Below are 10,857 nucleotides of genomic sequence, written 5' to 3' on the forward strand. Positions count from 1 at the left end.
CAAGCCCATTACCCTGCCTTTCTTTCTTTTCAGACTTGCCTTACCACTTTAGACTTCTCTTACCACTTGCCTTACATTTGTTTATCTACTTGACTGCTCTGACCCAACCTCAAACACAATTTCCAACAGGAGCAGGAAATTAGTTATTTTGTTCACTACTGTTACATCAGTGACTAGGGAAATGCCTAGAATGTATGAGAGAGTTAACAAATGATTTGATGGATAAACTCATGGTTCCAATAATATTATAAATATACTACACTATTAACCTAAACACATATATTAACTATTAAGCCCCCATACATAAATAGTACTGAGAGGAAATAAGCTATGAGAACAAGGCATTTAAGGTCCACCTCTCAGCAGCATGCATCCTCAACTCCAGGAATGTACCCCTGAATGTGTTTGTTGAATAAAAACATACTTGTGTGGAGAGTAGTTGTTTGGTTACATGATACTGGAATATTTAAGTAGATCTTTTAAAACTAGTTTTAATTTTTTCTTATTTTTCTTATTATAGAATATGGTATGTTGTAGATTTTTTCTTATTGTAGAATAGAAATTAATGATAATTCATTGGTGGAAAAATCAGAAGAGCAAAATGATCTAATTGCATATTACCTTCTTGATATTTACTTTGACTCATAATCAGATATACTTTTATATGCATAGTCAGTGCTTCCAGTTACTGAAGAACTAGCTGCTTAGTTTGTAGAGTTTTCAATATTTTGATTTATCAGTATTATTTTTTAAACTTATTGCCTTAAAGACATATTAACTAGTCTGGTGGATAATGAGAAGAAAATTTCTCAACTGGCCACAATAAAGTAGTGGTGGTTCTTTCTACCAGGATACATACAATTAGTGGATGAATCAGCATTCACTTTTACTCATAGCATTTAAATATGTGGCATTGATGTTTAACATGTTTAATATAAGGTTATATTAAAAACCTTCAGAAAAGGAACAGGATAGAATGTGGTGGTGATTGTTGGCATGGAGATAAATAATCTCAAGTGAATTATTCTTTAATACCTCAAAGGGAATTCTTACGGGGTAAGGGTTGAGTAATTGTTAAAGGTAAATGTGACCAGTTTGGGTGGAGGGGACATAAAATTCTAAGATATAAAGGGTTCCTAAAGTCAGAGTACAATCTAAATGAGACAAAAACATATCTGAAACAAATAATTGGCAGCATAATAACATATACCATTGGAAATTTGTGAAGGCACTTGCCTAGGAGCATTCAGTAGGCCTACCGCTGCTGTTACCAGGAAGAACCTCATCTATTGTAAATGATGTGCCAGAGAATAGTGTTAAACATTTATGGAAGACTAAATCTCTCCAAGAGGGGCAACAGATTTACCCTCGCATATGAAACATTGGAAAAAAAGTGGACAAAATACAAACAACAGTTCTCAGATATTAGATAATAAGCAGCATAAGAGTGACCTCTAAGATAAAGTTAGGCATGAGAGATGAGTGCTAGGATTATCCCAATTTACTCCCTGGAAAGAATTTTTCAGGCCACATCCAGAGAAGGAAAACTCAAATAGAAAATCTTCTGAGTTGAAGAGATGGATTTTAAAGTCTGAAGAGACTGACGCAGCTAGAAGTCCCAGAGCAGAATAAAGGAGAGAGTAGAGAACTGCAGAGGGAGGGAGAGTGTGTACATGCACTAGCTCTCTAGACACCTATGGAGGGTTCCCCTGAAGTCTGCGGCTATGTAACAATGGGCTCACATGTAAGGCCAGAGAAAGAACCTTCAGAAAGGAACAGAATGGAAGGTGGTGGTGATTGTTGGCATGCAGATCAATTTTTGTAATCACCAGCTAGAATGGAAAATCTATAATAAAAGGGCATCAAGTAACATAGTCAGTAAAAGGGACAAAATAGCCCAAGATTGAAGGTAACTCCTGTCTAGAAGAATCTTAAAAAGATAAAAATGTTTCCAAGATAGTTCAGCAAAAAGCTGTACACAGCTCAAGAATATTTAAAAGAATACAAAATATCCAGTACTGAACAAGGTAAATTCACAATGTTTGGAATCCAATAAAAATGTATGAGGCATGCAAAGAGCGAGGAAAATATAACCCATGTTGAAAAGAAAATTAATAAAAATGATCATTAATTACACTGTGATAGAGTTATTATACAAGGACATTAATACAGTTGTATACCATATGTTCAAGATGCTATGGAAAAGCATAAGTATGTAAAGGAGAAAAAGAAGATATAAAAATGTCTGAATTAGATAAAACAGATAAAATTAGATAAAATCAGATAAAACAATGGCTAAGGTGAAAATTACACTGAATGAGATTAACAGCAGATTTAACATTGAAGAAGTCAATATCAGCAAACTGAATATGCAGTGATAAAGACTCCAAAATCAAACACGGAGAAAGAGACTGAACTGAACAAAGCATCAGTATGCACAGCTTCAACCAGTCCAATATATATGTTATGGTAGTTCCTAAAAAGGTGGGAAAAACACATTTGAAAAAATAATAAATAAAAATGTTCTATATCTGATGAACACTCAGATTCAAAAAGCTCAATGAATAAGAAAAATGATAAAGATGACACAAATTTACACTAAATGCTTAAAACCAGTGCTAAGAAAAAAATTGAAAAGCATCTACAGAAAACAGATACCATTATGTACAAAGGAGTGAAAGTAAAATGTCAAAATTCATTCAAGAACCATGCAAACCAGAAAACAGTACATCAACATTTTCAAGTTCTGAAAGAAAAAAAAACTGATATCCTAGAATTGCATTCCAAATGAAAATATTATTTCAAAATGATATAGTCTTTAATGCAAAAGAATTAAGTTAAGCCCTACCCCACATAAAAATTACCTCAAAATGGACCACAGACATAAATGTAAGAATTCAAAATGGACAACACATATATATGTAAGAACCAAAACTAAATGTAAGAAAGCATAGGTAAATCTTGGGGTAGACAATGACTTTGTATTTAAGACACCAAAGGCCCAAGCACCAAAAGAAAAAATAATAAAGTAATGAACTTCATCAAATTTAAAACTTTTAAAGGCTACCATCGAAGAAAGTGAAAATACAATCATAGAAGAAAACATTTACAATTCATATAGTTAGAATATATATAACTACCTAGAATATACAAGCAATTATTATTGTTCAATATGAAAAGACAAATGGCAAGAAATTAGAATAGACATTTCTCCAAAGAAAATATGCAAAAGCAAATAAGCAAATGAAAGGATACCCAGCACCATTAGGGAAATGTACAACCTCAGTGAGATACTACTTCACATCTATCAAGATGGTTATAATCAAAAAGATAATAATAAGTTGGCAAGGATGTGGATCAATGGGAGCCCTCACACACTACTGGTAGGAATAGACTACAGACCTAAATGTAGCAGCTAAACCTATACAACTTCTGGAAGAAAATATAAAAAGCTGCTTGGCAGAGGCTTTTAAAACTAACTAGCTCTCTCTGCCTCACGCTCTCTTTTTTCCTCTCCTCAAAAACTTTGTCTCATGCTGGGCGTGGTGGTGCATACCTGTAATACCAGTGGCTCAAAAGGCTGAGGCAGGGGGATTGCAAGTTCAAAGCCAGCCTCAGCAAAAGTGAGGCACTAAGCAACTCAGTGAGACCCTGTCTCTAAATAAAATACTAAATAGGACTGGGGATATGGCTCAGTGGTGGTATGACCCTGAGTTCAATCCCCAGTACCAAAAACAACAACAACAACAAACTTTGTCTATTGTATATTCATTGTTATGGAAATGGAAAGGTAAGCTGACAGACTACTAAAAAGTACTGGCAAAACATATCTCTCTCAAGAGAATGATATCTAGGATATACAAATGATTCTTATAACTTATTAATAAGAAAAATCACCCAATTTGAAAAGATGGGCAGAAGACTTTTTTTCTTCACCAAAGTAGACACAAATATGGTGAATGTGCACATGAAAGGATATCCAACATAAGTTGAAATGTAAATCAAAACTGCAATGTTATTACACATACAGTAGGATGGACAAAATTTAAGACTCATCATAACAAATGTTGACAAAGATGAAGACTATGGTATCTCTCTTAGAACTGCAGACTATAATATGTAGTATAAACAATGGCACAAACTGTTAGAAAACTGTTTGGCAGTTGCTTTACAAATTAAATCAAATCTGTCGAGATATTTACTCCAGAGAAATAAAAGCATACATCCACACTGAGACTTTTGCACAACTATTCATGGTGGTTTTATTTGTAATAGTCAAAAAATCTCCAATGTTGGACTGTGGGAACATGTCTGTCTTACATGCCTCAGAACCCTTATACTCATATTAACCATATAATAGACATTTGATTACTAACTCTTACATGAATGTAGAGATTGATTTTTTTACTGTTAATAGAGCTTCTCTTTTATTAAATATAACAGACAAAAGAAAATCACGTATAACACAATGAATTATCACAAAGTAAACATATCCACTGAACCCTAACCCAGGTCAAGAAATTGGACATCAAATGCACTTTCATGAGCCCTTTCTCATTGCTCCCCTAATTATTCCCTCCACTCCCCCAGACTTAGGCACTATTTTAACTTCTAATAACAAGGATTAGATTTGCCTGTTTTGTTACTTTATACAGTGTAATCATACACATGTGTTCTTTGGTATGTATATAAGATGTTGCAGTTTCTATGTAAGTTGACCTAAGTGTCTCTACCACTATTGATGGGCAAAGATAAAAGTAAGTTAGTATTTTTACTTGAAACTGTAATAGATCTAATGTACTTGATTTGTTTTCCTGACACAAAAGAGTATAAAACTAGAAAAACTAAACATTTTCAGGTATTAATTTCAGACATGACTGTAGGCCTGGTGCACAAAACACAATTAGGGAGATGAAGCTCAAGTAAGATGGTGGTCATACTGAGTTAAGGAGAAAATTATCAAAGTGCAAGATTATCATAGTGGTTGGAATTTTGTGGACAAGAATGTCTGAGCTATTTATGGTGGGTGCAATGTAATTATGTGTGTGTTAGAGAGAGAATACTAAAAGCCTGGAGGAAATTCATTTTTGATATGAATGTACCAGATGAGACTCTTTAAGGCTTAGCAGAGTTTGACTACTATAAAGGAGACTGAAGATGATGCTAAATGGCAATGTTGGAAGAAATGGTTTCCAGCAGAGTCAGGTTGCAGCAGCTTCATTAATATATCAGGTACTTAATTAAGAGTTCAGGAATAAGCCTTAGCAAAAAGAACCACACACAAAAGAGTAAAGGAAAAATGGTAGACCTAAATTTGAAATCAAAATTGATTCATGCTGAAAATGTATGTGGCAGCCAGAAAGAAAAAAGGAAAAGAAAGGTGTGTGTGTGTGAAAGGAATCTGACGACAATCAAAGGGAGATCAGTAGAATAGAGGAAAGGGATCAGGGGAGAGAGGAAAGCAGGCAAAAGAGAAATACTCGAGAATGATATTGGCTGTTTTATCACTATATTGTACATATGTATGAAAACATAACAACAAATCCCACCATTATGTACAAGTATAATGCACCATGAAATATGGAAATAAAGAAAAATACCAAACCTAGTGAGGTGAGGTGGAATATGCTTATAATCCCAGTGACTCAGGTAGATGAAGCAAGAGGATCACGAGCTCAAAGCCAGCCTTAGTAAATCGAGGTGCTAAAGCAGCTCAGCAAGACCCTGTCTCTCAATAAAATACAAAACAGGTCTGGGGATGTGGCTCAGTAATTGAGTACCCTGAGTTCAATCTCTGGTACCAAATAATAATAATAATAATAATAATAATAATAATACCAAATCTAATATGATCAAAACAATTCACCAGTAATTAGCCTGCATGACACATAAAACAGAATATCCTTTATAGGAAGACAATATAATCCAGACTTCCTATGATGTATCATCTATAAATGACCAGAATATAATTTAAAAATTGTTTTTTGGTACCAGGGATTGAACCCAGGGGTGCTTAACCATTGAGCCACAACCTCAGCCCTTTTTTGCATTTTATTTAGATATAGGCTCTCATTGAGTTGCTAAGTGCATCCCTTAGTTGCTGAGGCTAGCTTTGAACTCTTTTTTTTTTTAACAATTTCAATTTTTAATAATGGAAACATTTTGCTATTCCAGAAAAAATTTCAGGGGAGAAAAATCTTCCCTATAAAAATAAACTCATCAAAATTATAAATATTATAACTTTTTTACTTCTGCAATTTAAAATGCTCCCCTGCAATACCACCCCTTCATATAACACCTTTCCTGTACCATCACATTTTGAAGAGAAAACAGTATTACAGCAAAGCTCAGGTTTAATTTAACGTAACGTTTGTAAAATGACTTTTTAAAATCTTTGGCCTTCAGAGCCTTTATTCTTATTTTACAACATTAAAAATGCTGCTGTAGTAACCAGTGTTTGGGAGAGAATATCACTCTTCTAGAACCATGAACAGACAGAATTTTAATACAGTAACTTCCAAATTGTAACTTGTAGTGCACATAACAGGGAGGTTTGGATAAACACAGAGGAGAATATGCCTATTTCAGACAATCTACTTCAAGTAAAAAAAAAAAAAAGAATTCACAGATACCCATCAGCTACTACTTCAGGTTCTAACAGTGTCATGAATCTGAGAAACAAATGCTTCACAAACTATAAATTTACTGGGATGAGTAATTAAAAGACCAGGTGGTTGATAACAGTATATTCAAACCCAATCCACAGTCTGAATAGGAAAACCAGTATTAAAATCATGAAGGCATTCCCTGAACAACAAAGGCCAAGTGTTGGGTGACAATGTCACTAAAACCTCATTGACACACTAAAAAGAAGTTACATGCAAAATTAAACAATGTGTGCCATGCATAATTTATTAGCTTTGAACTCTTGATCCTCCTGCCTTAGCCTCCTGAGTCGATGGGATTATAGGCATGTAGAATATTATTAAATTTTGCCAGAATGCAAAGAAGATAGAAAAATGAGAACCACGAGAGAAAATGTCACATATAAAAAAAGTTCCGTGAACTGACCCAGATGTTAGGATTAGCAGAAAAAAAATTTAAAAAGTTTTTATAACTAATTTCAAGGAATTAAAGAAAAGCTTAATCATAATGAATAAGTAGATATGGGTGTCAACATATAAATGAAAAATTTCTTTTAAAAGAAATAAAAAGTATAGTATTTGAAATGAAAAATTCATGAAACAAATCTATCATCAGATTATATAGTGCAAAAACAGCAAAAAGTTAACTTGGAGATAGACCAATAAAAATTATCTGGTATAAAAATCAGAAAGAAAAAAAATAGAGACTTGGTTACTATCAGGACAAAGTGACCTAACATACATATAATTAGATTTCTAGAAGAATAGAGGCATAAATTGTACAGAAAAAATATTTAAGACAATGATGGCTAAAATTATCTCAAATTAACAAAAAAGATGTTAACAGATTTAGGAAACTCAGTGAATACTAAAGTTAGTTACAAAGCAAATCACATCTAGATGCATCAGAGTCAACTGTAAATAATCAATTAGGAGAAAAAAGGTCTTGAAGGCAATTAGAAAAAAGTGGTGTGTTACGCATAGGTAAAAATGACTAAAATGATAGCTGACTTCTTATCAGAAATGAGAGATTAAAGTTAACGGAAAGGTTTAAGGTGCTAGAAGACAAAAACTGCTAATCCAGGATAAGTACTCTTCAAAACTGAAAGCAGAATAGACATTTTCAAATAAATAAAAAGTAAGAAAATTCAATACCAATAGATCTCTACTATTAACAATGCTAAAAGAACCTCTTCAGGATAAAAGGAGATGATCCATCAGGTAGAAACAGATGCACTGTGTGTTTTAGTTCACTGTGTAATAAACTTAATGGTTTAAAATAAAAATTCTTTGTTATTTCTCCTTATTCTATGATTTGGCTTTACATAACCTGATGGGTCCTTTGCTCTAGGTATTTATTAGTGCTTATGTGGTTTCCTTTAGCAGGGATTGTTTAACCAAAGGTAGAACTGACAAAATAGCTTTGTTTACATGTCTGCTAGCTCAACTGGTTGGGTCAGGCTTATCTCCTCAAATGCTTTTAGTCATTCAGTCATTCTAAAATTTTTTATTTGTTGATTAGATTTCTAGAGGATAAAAGTAGAAGGTATACACCTTCCCAAGGTGTTAGGTCTAGGATTGGCATGGCATCACTTTCACCAAAAATATATTTTGTTCATTAAAACAAGACAAAAGACCAGCCCAGACTCAGCGGGTGGGAAAATAGATATTACTTCATAATGAGAGAAGCAACATGATACAGGAATGTGGAGAATTTGGGGTAGATATTTTTAAAGACAATGCACCATAAACAGAAATGAAAAGTACTATAAATACTAAAATGTAGGTAAATATAAAAGGCAATATGTATACATATTTATTCTTTTAATTTCTTGGAAACATGACTAAGGTAAAAAACATAGGGTATACAGCTGTAATATGTATGACGACAAAGCACAAAGGACTTGGGGAGATGTGAGAAAGTATCACAATTTAAATTATGAAAACTGTGATAAATTGAAGAATGCATTTCATAATTCCTGGAAACATTGCTAAAACAATAATGTAAAGCAATAAAGCTAAACGCTAATGGATAAATTAAATAAAATTTAATTTTTATTTAATGTAATTTTATTTAATTACATTAAATAAAAATATGAATAGAACGAAAACAAGAAATAGATAAAAATACATCATGAATAGTAAGCCAAGAAGAATGTAGAGGCTATACTAACATCAGATGAATTTAATTCAAGATAAAGAGTTTTATAAGAGATAAGAAAGACATTTCAAAATACCATAATGTGTTTTTAAGAACACAGAAACACGACACCATACAACCAAACATTTATATGCCCCAAATATATGAAAGCTGACAAAACTGAAGAGACAAATCTATACTTTGAATTTTTAACACCCTTTTAACAACTGATAGTAACACTATAAAAAAATCACTAATGATACACAAGAGTCTGAACAAAACTATCAACCACCTTAACCTTATTGACATTGACTGACAATGCCCAAAAACTCCAGAATATATATTCTTTTCTAGTCCTCATGGAAACTTGCAAGATAGGTTATATTCTTGGCAAAAAATTTTAAATATTGAATTTCAGTTTGTTTGCTGATCACAGTAGAAATAAATGGGGTATTCTTTAATAAAACTGGTCATTAAATAAAAGCCCTACAAATCATCAATAAACAGTGTTTTAGTTATCTATTGTTATATTTTTAAAAATTCCAAAATTTAGTGGCTTTAAAAAATAACCATTTCCCAGGAGTGGTGGTGCACACCTGTAATTCCAGTGGCTCAGGAGGCTGAGGTAGGAGGATCGAGAGTTCAAAGCCAGCCTCAGTAATGGCGAGGCACTAAGCAACTCATTGACACCCTGTCTCTAAATAAAATACAAAATAGGGCTAGGGATGTGGCTCAGTGGTCGAGAGCCTCTGAGTTCAATCCCCACTACCAAACAAACAACCATTTTATTTCTCATAATTTTGTAAGTCAAGACTTTAACCAAGGTTCTGCTCCAGTGTCACCTAGGCTCACCCATACAGCACACGCCTGATTTAGACTACAAGGTCTGAGATGGCTTTGTATGTCCGGAACTAAGGTGCTGACTGTTGGCTTTATGTAGTCTCCCTTTCCATGTGGTCTTTCATATGTCAGGGGCTTTCTTCAAATGGACTCTCCCTCTAGCAAGATAGCCTGGGCTTCTTTACAGTGTGGCACAGGGTACCACAGAGAAGAAAAAATGAGTTTGTGCCTTTAAAGGATACAGTCAGTCCTTCCTCAAGTCTCAATCTTGGGTCGGATCTTGGTCCATGCATTTTGGGGGAATTTATAGTTGGATGACATTTTAATCTACATTACTACGTGAAATGTCTTTGTTTTCATGATTTCATTTTTGCTACATTGTTTCTTTTCCATACAATTAACTACAATATAGGATAATCTATTGACGATAATGTCTCTTCAATTGGTTGTGTGAAGCTTGCTCTATAATAATTTATATAGAAAAAACTTATGGGAATAATATTCTCTAAATGACAACTTCCTGATTTAAAAACAAATAATTTGTAGCCAGTACAATAGTGCATGCCTATAATCCTAGCTACTCAGGAGGTTGACAAGTAGGAGAATGGTAAGTTTGAGGAGAGCCTGGGCAACTTGGTGAGACTCTGTCTCAAGAAAAATAAAAACAAAACAAACATTAATGACTGCAGATGTAGCTCAGTGGTAGAGCACTCCTCAGTTCAATCCTCAGTGCTGGGGGTTAAAAAAGGTCATTCATCACCATACTAAGACACTCCTTAGAGAAAAGTAATTGCAAGAACATTGTTCTCCTTCCTTGGGATATGTTTTTTTTTTCTAGATTAGAATCTAGAAAGCCTTTTGTGTGCTTTGTGCTCTCATTATGGTTATGTGGCTTTTTAAATCTTGTTCATGCCATTGGATGTAATATCAGATTTTGGGGTTTTTTTGGTGGTGCTGGGGATTGAACCCAGAGCCTTGTGCGTGTGAGGCAAGTACTCTTCCAACTAAGCTATATCCCCAGCCCCAGTGGATTTTTTTTTTTGGAGGGGAATCTCTTCTCAACACATTTTGTGCCAGATTGTACTTGAGAAAGGGAAGTGATATGTACAGCATGGAACGATATTAGTTTCTGATTTTCCCACTTTTTAAAATCTTTTTTAAAAAAATTATTTATTTTTAATTCTAATTTGTTATATATGACAGCAGAATGCACTATAATTCATATTACACATA

This window comes from Ictidomys tridecemlineatus, unplaced genomic scaffold (genome assembly GCF_052094955.1).
Source record: "Ictidomys tridecemlineatus isolate mIctTri1 unplaced genomic scaffold, mIctTri1.hap1 Scaffold_97, whole genome shotgun sequence".
Lineage (NCBI taxonomy): Eukaryota > Metazoa > Chordata > Mammalia > Rodentia > Sciuridae > Ictidomys > Ictidomys tridecemlineatus.